Source organism: Theobroma cacao, chromosome 7, assembly GCF_000208745.1.
Source record: "Theobroma cacao cultivar B97-61/B2 chromosome 7, Criollo_cocoa_genome_V2, whole genome shotgun sequence".
In the NCBI taxonomy this organism is placed as follows: Eukaryota; Viridiplantae; Streptophyta; class Magnoliopsida; order Malvales; family Malvaceae; genus Theobroma; species Theobroma cacao.
The window spans coordinates 15,063,875-15,073,434 of NC_030856.1; the positions used below are offsets into that span (position 1 = coordinate 15,063,875).

The window sequence follows — 9,560 nt, forward strand, 5'->3', positions numbered from 1 at the left end:
GTGAGAAATATTTAAACATGTGAAACATGGTTTTTCACGATAATATGTGATGTAGTTTTTGCATCCCCTTTAAGAGACTTAAAGGTATAGTATGAGTCTACTTTGATTATGTATTAATTATAGATTAAGATATGAGACAATACTTTGTATGGGATTGTTTCTTGGAGCTTTCACACGGTGTGAGGTAACATTCCACACTGGGTAAATTGTGTCTAGTATGATGATGATGATGATAACGCTTCACATGGTGTGAAGTAACATTTCACACGTGGTGAATTGTGCCTAATATGATGACGCTAGCATTTCGCATGGTGTGAGGTAACATTCCACATGTTGTTCTACTACGTAGAGATATGAGTAGGGCGATCCCCACACATGGAGAGGCAAAATTCCATTACATGGTGGCAACGCTCCATGTGAGTAAGGCCGATGTACCACTCACGATCCCAAACGTGGGATGCCCAAACGTGGGCTAGGACTTCGTAAGCATCTTCCATTCATGATTATTGCAAAATACTTTTACTATCGTGATGCCTTTTATGAATGTTTCTTGTGTTTGTGATGTTTGATTAAGTTGTAGATTAAACTTTAAACTATACTATTGTCAAAATGGGATGTGACAAGAAGGAAAAAAATTGTGGCTATGTTATGTGTTTTTTTGCTTGTAACTATGTGTTTTTCTACTTATGTCCATGTGGTTATGTTTGTTTGCAGCTATTGTAGTTATTGGGACTGATTGAAAACTTATGAATATCTAATGCAGCTTATAACTTTGTGGTATTGCTTATGTTTGTGGTATTACCTGGTTGAATATTATACCTGTTCATACTTGTAAATTTTTCTTAAAAGCAGGAGGATAGCTTAAAAGATAAGGAGAAACTCTTGCAAAGTTTTTAATTTTAGATGCACTTACTAAGGGGGAGTAATTCCGAATTTGGATAAAGGTGGTTTAAATTGTTCATACTTAACATAGACAAAACATCACACTATTAAATCTAGGGGTGTTTTGTCATCACCAAAAAAGAGAGATTATTAACTCCATGTGGTTTTTATGATAACAAAACATACCTTATTCCTTAAAGTCTAATTATGTTACTTAAGTGTGTAGAGGTAAAATGGGTATATTTTTGTGTATCTCACATCCCAAATTCTCCATGATAAGTCCCAAGTCCAATGAAAGAGATTCTAGCAAAATAATAGACACTTTATGAAGACTAATCCATTAACATTTTAGTTTGATCGATCAAACAAGATAGAATAAAGGACTTAAAGCTTCACAAAAAGGTTTCAATCGATTAACACAAAGTTTAATCGTTTAAAACAACACTAAAATGCACACTAAGAGAAACAAAGAGATTTTAATCGATTGACATAAGGTTCAATTGATTTAAATGGCACTCAAATGTGCTACAACAGAATTAATCGATTAACCATAAGGTTTAATGGATTAAGATTCAAACAAAAGGTACTTTAGCGTCAAAAATGAAGATTCAAATTTGAGATGACCGTTGAAAGGCGCCATGTGAAGAAAATTGAACCCAAGATGATTTTAGTCAATTAAACATCAGATTAATAGATTAAAGAGGAAACGAAAGCTATTAATCAATTAAAGAGAAGTTTAATCGATTAACTTGAAGCAAAGGAGACAAACGAAATGGTTTTAATCTATTAAGGCCAACTTTAATCAATTAACTTGAAGCTTAGGAAGATAGACAGAAAGATTTTAATTGATTAAAATCCATTTTAATCGATTAAAAAAGGCCAACTGACTTGAATTCAAAAGCCACTACAAGACAAAATAATAGCCAAATTCATCTCAAACTAACTCTAAAGGCTAGATTTCACTCTTCAAATATAAAAGGGGTTCAAACAATCATAAATGCATGAAAAAACCATCCAAAAGCAAGATTGAGCTTAGAAGAGTCAAAAAGTTTTCTTTTCAAGTGTATTTCACTCTTATTCTTTTTAAAAGTGTTTGAGCTTACACTTGTTCATCTTAGATCAATTAGGTGATCAATTGTACTTCATCTTTTCTCTATCTTTAATTAAGTTAGACTGTGTGAGGCACTTTAAATGGTAGATTAAGCTTAGGAAATCTTAGGGAATCTTGTAAAGGTTTAAAGCTTGAGTTAGAAGCTCACTTTGTAAAAGTTTAGTGGAAGTTGTTAATTCCACTATTTTAGTGAAATTGGGTTGAAATACTTGATTGGTAAGATCAAGGTTGTGAATGTAGGTCAAGGGGACCAAACCATTATAAATATTATGTTTTGTCCACTTCTCTTAACCTTCGCTTTACTTGGTGTTCTTTAACCTTAACAAGTTTTCAAACTTTCCATTTCAAATCATTCAAAAGTTTTTTAAACTCAAGAACTACCTTCAAAATATTTTTTCAAGTGTTATTCAGCCCCCTCTAGTACTTTACTGGGACCAACAAAACAAGTATTGTCAAAATATTGATGTAAATTAATAAGATTTAACATAAAAAGTCAATTAAGTCAAAACAAATATAATTTTTGTGAAAATTAAATATTTAAATTTATGTTATTGAGCTAAAAGTTTTTAATGGTTTACAAATTTTAATTTATAATGAAATAATAATAAGGATAAAAATACATATAATGAAAATTCACAATTGAAAAACCTTAACGTAAACTTGTAAGAAATAACGTAAAAAATAATAAAAGTGGAAATAGCATTGTCAAAATATTGACGTAAATATATAAAATTGACCGTAACAAGTCAATTAAATATATTTTTTGGAAAATTAAACATTTAAATTGATATTGTTGAGCTAAAAGTATAACGTACAGTTTGCAAATTTTAATTTATAAATGAATAATAATAAGGATAAAAATAAATATAGTGAAAATTAGCAACTGAAAAACTTTGATGTAAACCTATAAGAATTAACGCAAAAAATTATAAAGGTAGAACAAACATTGTTAAAATATTGATGTAAATACGTGAGATTTAATATAACAAATCTATTAAGTCAAAATAAATATAAATTTTTTAAGTTAAAAATGTAAATGTATATTCTCAAATTAAAATATTTAGCTACTTACAAATTTTAATTTATAAAGGAAACATAATAAAGATAAAAATAATTATAGTAAAAATTAACAATTGAAAAACTTTGACCTAAACTTATAAGAATTAACATAAAAAATTATAAAGGTAAAATAAGTAGTTTTAAAATATTGATGTAAATGTGTGAGATTTAATGTAACAAGTCATAATGATATGTTTAATTGAATTAAATTAGTTAGATATAATATTAATATTAAAAGGAATAATATTCTTATATTTTAAGGTAAAAAATAGAATAAAAATAAAAGTTAAATAACATTGAAAAAAAAATAGATAAGTTTAAAAATTAATTATGTTGCTTACCTGTTAGTTAGTTAAACATGTTTTTTTTATTATTTTTTTAAAATTTTATTAATTGACCCTATAGTAAGATTAGCCTTAGTGTAGAATTGACCTCTTTTCTTATGTGATTCATTTATCAAATGATGATAGGCATGAAGACTAGTTTTCCGTTTATTATAAGCTCTGCAACTTACATGTACAATTCCAAGACACAACCTTGACTAAATTGCCTCAAACTAAACCACTGAAACTATCCTTAATAAAAAAAGAAGTCTTTGCGGATACTCAGTTTAACTTGCAAAGTATTGTCCTCTGCAACCTCAATTTCATGGTTTTGTTCACAAAGGTTGCATCTATCCCAAGTATATGGGTTCAAGTCTCTATATATCAATACCTATGTATTAAAGTTGTCCTTGAAAGGGGGCAATTGGTTAAGTTCTTGTCAATTTCAATGGAGGGCGGGGTCACGGTCTCTCATTTTGAAGGCAAATGTGGAACTTTAATACATCACCCAAAATATCAGGATGATACTAGGCAAATGTGGAACTTGAATGGTGGTTTCCATGATGTGTACAATGCAACACCTTATCCCATGTTGCACTGGGCTCTCACTTTCTACCGGTTCATGCTCTAATACCATTTATCCTACACCTTGAACTCAAAGCATAACACAATCATATTACTTTAAAGTCTCACAATAAATTATTTTAAACAAAATTCAAATTTGAAAATCAATCTAAAGTCTTTAAGCGAATACACTAAATGAAATGAAAAACAAGCAACATTGTTTACACTCCGTGTAAAGTCTTAAAACAATCATCATGTCACGATACTAATGTTCGATAACTAAATATTCTCTAATTGGATAAAAGGAGAACTCCCGAAGTTTGATTTCCTCCTTCCCACAAGTTTGGAACTTTTAGCACTTAATCATCTGTAGAATGTAAAATGAGTGAGCTGCTACATAGTGAGTGCATATCGTATAAATCATTTAGAAACATTAACTTCATGAATTTTACAATATATTAGCTAAACTATGAAAGCATCATACCAAAACACAATTAAAGAATCATTATATACATGTCAAAATAGGATAACCCCGCAAGTCATAAATCATTTAAAGTAGGTGCACATTTTGCAATATACTTATAATAGAACTCATAAATTTTCACTTGTAAAATTCATTAATTCATCTCTAGATACGATTAATATTATAATTTGTGACAAGAGCCATAACAACATCATTTTACTTAGTGAAATATATTGTATTTTTTAGTTTGCTTGATTTATAGCTTCGATCTGTTAAACTATTTTTTTTTTTTTGTGAAAATTGGAATTTCATTGAAAACAGAGGGAACAGAGTTCACCATCTGAGTTGTTACAAGAGGGTTTTGGCCTGAAGAACTAAACCACCACAGAATCCCCATACAGCCATCCCACCCCTAAATACAAAATCAGCACCCATCAACCATCAATTTTCAATATGATCTGAATCTCCCTTTACAACACAAAATCCCCACTTCCTGTACACCACAATTTTCACGATCAGCCATCAATTTGCTTTGACCCAAAATCCCCACATAAATCAGACCTTGACCAAAGCATCAAACACCTAAAGCTTTGGGATTAGTTCTTTTTGACATCCTGCACAAACACGAAACATAATAACCCTTCCCTCGCAACAAAATATCCAGGACAAAAGATTCCCACCCCACACACCCAGAAACACATCAACACAACCAGGAACCCAATCAAAATATCACTCAGCCAAAGACGATTAATTCATGATTGGTGGAATTAAAGGCCTAATTAAATATCATTATTGATGCTTATGTATGCAGTTTTTTTAATGAGACATTTGTTTTTGATATTCAGTAAATTACTCACTATTTATTATGACTTAAAATATTTAAACTATTGTTTGTTTTAAAAAAAAAAGTGTGACTATTCTTTAGACATAGATAAGGAATCTAATTTTTAACATAGTTGTTCTAGTGAAATTTAAATTAAAAAAAAAGCAAATACAAAATAATAAATATTTAATTTTATTAGGAAAAATTAATTACTTTGACCTAAGAGCTTTCTCTAACTAAAGATCCTTTTTCATTTTCTTTTTGTTTTTTGTATTTAGCTATTAATTTAATAGTTGGCTTTTTTCCTAAAACAAAAGTTGGCCTTTTCCTAAAAAAACCTTAAGTTGCCTTGGTGGTTTTAGAATTATTTTTATTTAATTATTAATATTATCTTAGTTGATAATTTAAAATAGTCTGTTACTTTATTTTTGTTACATCAACAAAAAATAATGAAATAATTAAAATATTAACAAAATATTCCTTTTTCCGTTCAAATAATGGTAAAATAGCATGAGTCATACAGTTCGTTTAGAAAACACTTCTATGTACCATCATTTAGATGGAATTTAACTTCTGTTTCAATCTTAGACATTGCTAGTTATGCTTTTGAAATAAGAAAAAAATCCAATTATTTACATAAGATTGATTCAAAAGGTATTGGCCATTGTCCTTATCTCATAGATTATTTTGAATTTGTTTAACTCGGACAATTATATATATGCCAACTCATATTATGTTGAAAGAGTTTCCAAAAGCCTTGCATAAAAGAAATGTCTTCCATGTTATGACATTAAAGACTTAGCCACATCTCCAAGGAAAGGGTAGAAAGATAAATAAAGGATAACATCTTGTTTATTCTTATTTCTAATTACCCAGAGACGCGTTAATTATTTTGGGGTAAGTTAACAAAGACAAAGAGAAAATGATACAATCGATGTTCTAATTTCTTGTAACTTAGTTATAGTTGCAGAAGTGGACCTTATAGCCATATTATCTGGAATTGTAGATATTTTGTGACATTTATTGATGATTTTTCCCACTAAGGTTTTCTATTCTTAATTAAAAAAGAAAAATTTAAAGCTCGTGATAAATTCAAGATATTTAAGAATGAAGTGTAGAAAAAGTAGGGAAAAACCATTAAGATTGTCAAGTTTGATAAGGGTGATGAATATTATTGCAACATGACATAATAGGATAGCAAAAGGATCACTCTGCCAAATACTCAGAAAGTTGAAGAATAGTGCCCCAACACACTATGCTTGGTAGTATTGAACAAAATGACATGGTTAAAAGGCAAAACTGTACCCTAGAGGATATGATGAGTGTGGTAAGTAAGGATAATTTTTACCAAAATTTGTGATAAGTGATGAAGTCCCGCCAAAATGTTGTAGAACAAGTGCACCAAGAAAATCCACAGGATAAGTGAGCTTGCTCTTACCCCGAGCATCTATCTTTGAAAGGCTGATTATAATACTGGCCATGTAGTTGATCCAAGACCTCCTAAGAAACTATTTCTAACCGGTCTTCATACTTTGAATTGTGGAGGTCACCGAATACCACACCCTTATTACTTTTTGTCAAAAATATATAGCTGGCATGAAAGCCATTACATAGAAGTATGTGGTAGAAGAGTTCACGTAAAAGTTATATAAAATTGGATGTGATAGACGTCCCTTGTCACCCATGTATGACTCGAACACCATACTCGTAACTTTTGAGAATTTGTGGAATGCGCATATATTTTCATCAAGTTAATGTTTTCTGATCTCGTCGCTAATTTAGCTTTATCATCTGTTAGAAATTGTGACTCAAATCTCAACTAGTTGGGATAAATTTTTCTTTTTATGTTTAGAAGATGTTGCTTGGCAATCAACTTTATTTGGCAGACAAGTTTACTTGATGGATAAGAAGACTTCTTAGACAAAAGATCTAAGAGGAAAGTGATTCATGGTGGACAAATTTGTTGGTTTATAAGTAGTAAGGTTCACATGATAGGATGGCCAGACACCTCATGACTCTAAGGGAGAGTGTTCATGGATGTGTAAATTTGGTTTTATGAGTGATTGTGTTTAGTGAAACAGAGCGAGAATGGTCATGTTTGTTTGGGTTTGGGATTGTTTTGTGAGTTGAGCGTTGATGATATCTTTGTTGATTGTAATTGTTTACAACTAATGAATCTTTTCTCTCATCTTTGGATCTGGGCAAGTTGAAGTGACAGAATCACATTGAATTCTTAGATCTTGTATGTATAATTTATTATTGGATTATGATTCTATTTACTTGGGATGTTAATTGATTGGGACTTGATTGTAACATCATTAGTGAGTGAGACCTGTGAGCATAAACTTCTTATCCAATTTTTTCCCAAGGATTTCCGATGATTAAATGTTTGAAAATGTCGTCACACTGTGACATAATTTCAACCAGTAATGAACCGAAACAAGCATAATTTCAGCATACGAAATAAAAAGAGAAATGAAGTTCAAGCAAATTAAAAGTTACAAGTAAGAAATTTTAGTCACCTGGAGTTAGTTCCCCACTGCTCCTGCCTGCATCTCCTGTGGAAAAAACAAGCAAGGAAGGGACTTTAAAAGTTAGAAAAAAATGGAGAGCAATTAAAAGTATAAGAAATTGCAGCTTTGCTTTGGCTTTTAGCCCAAGTCTTTTTATTCTTTAATTAACTCCTTTTCTGGTTTGCCATGACAAAATGAAACTGGCCAATAAATCACCTTCATTTCAAGGGAACAAAAGAGCAATTATAGAATTCAAGAAAATCTGGTTGTCATCATTTATTTCTTTTGCCAGAGTGAATTGCATTTTAATCTCGGCAAGGTTCTGCTCCAATCGTCCCAGCTTTTCTTGGTATTCCTGCAACTCCTCGTGGTTCATTTCTTTCTTAAGATCTTCTATCTTTGATTCCAAACTTTTCTGCTTCTTCAGCGTTTTCTTGTTTTGGAAGCATCATCAGTAAAGCGGGAAAAGGCACAAAAGCATTAAAAAACTGGAATCAATGCCGCAAAAAGAAAAAAGTTAATTAGCTACATAACTAACCTCAAACCTCCTTTTAGAACTTGTATGCTTCTTGTGCTTGTTATCTCTCAGTTCACTTTCCTTCCTGGGAGCCATGGGCTTCTTTCCTTTTCTCTTCACACTGCAGTCGTCAAGTCAATGTTTTGTCTTATTCACATGTAGAAGAAGAAGAAGAAAACAGTTGTTCATGAATAAAGGACTTCACAAAAGAAAGAATTATATTTTACTATACCTTAAGGTTTCGTTGGTGGAGGATTGGCCGGTCTCAAAACACTTCTTCATGCTTGTGTTAACAGAGGGCCGGAGAAATTGTGAGAGAAGCGGAGGGCACTGAGGTTTTTTCTTCAGGTCTTCACTATGTTTTTGCTTTTTTGGGTGTTGGTGGTCGGCTCGTTAAAATCAAATCATTAATTTTAATATAAAATAACATTAATATCAAACTTTTTCCTTAGGGGAGATACTTACAAGCAAAATGATTTTTTATTAATTTACTTAGTTTTTTTTTTTAAAAAAGTTAGCATTGTTAACTTTAAAAAGCGTGCAACTCTTTCTTACATGTAGAATAGCTCTTAACGGCTTGCGCGATCCTTGAGAAGAGAACAAAGAATTTATTTTTTAGAACAATGAAAAATATAATAAGAGGGTAAAGTATTAGCTTCCAAAAAGTTTGAAGGGAGATACTTACAAGCAAAATGATTTTTTATTTAATTTATTTAATTTTTTTAAAAATTAATATTATTAACTTTACAAAACGTTCGACTCTATCTTACCAATATGATACTTTAATGACTCGCGCGATCCATGCAAAGAGAATAAAGAATTTATTTTTTTAAACAATGGAAAATATAGTAAGAGGCCAAAGTACTAGCTTCCAAAAAATTTCCAAGGAGATACTTAATTACAAGCAAAATTTTTTTTATGAATTTTATTAATTTTATTAAAAAAATAATATTANACTTTGGGATTTGCTAGGATGGTTTGAGAGTAATACTCTTCTACTCCCTTAAAGTCTTTCTTTGATTGTAAAATATATATAATAAATAAATAATAATAATAATAACGATACTATAGTCAATAATTACAACTCAAAAAAAAGAGAGAGAGAATATATATATATATATATATATATATATATATATATATATATATATATATAAACTATTGATAATTGTTTATTACTAGTATTTTTGTGGGAGATTTTGACTAGAAGGAAACGTATATTTGTTGATCTTATTGTGCTAGTGAAGGAGCATATCTAAGTAATTTTTTATATGTAGTATGGTGATGTACTCAATTTCAGCTTTT

At 30.3% G+C, this 9,560-nt stretch overlaps 1 long non-coding RNA gene across 1 annotated transcript; it reads right to left on the bottom strand.

Annotated features, from left to right (window-relative positions):
* On the bottom strand, positions 4,104–8,638 carry LOC18594827. The gene is made up of 5 exons (XR_001928636.1): positions 8,488–8,638; positions 8,277–8,376; positions 7,955–8,171; positions 7,748–7,783; positions 4,104–4,306 (listed from the first exon to the last, which is right to left on the bottom strand). It is a non-coding gene; the product is annotated as an uncharacterized LOC18594827 (long non-coding RNA).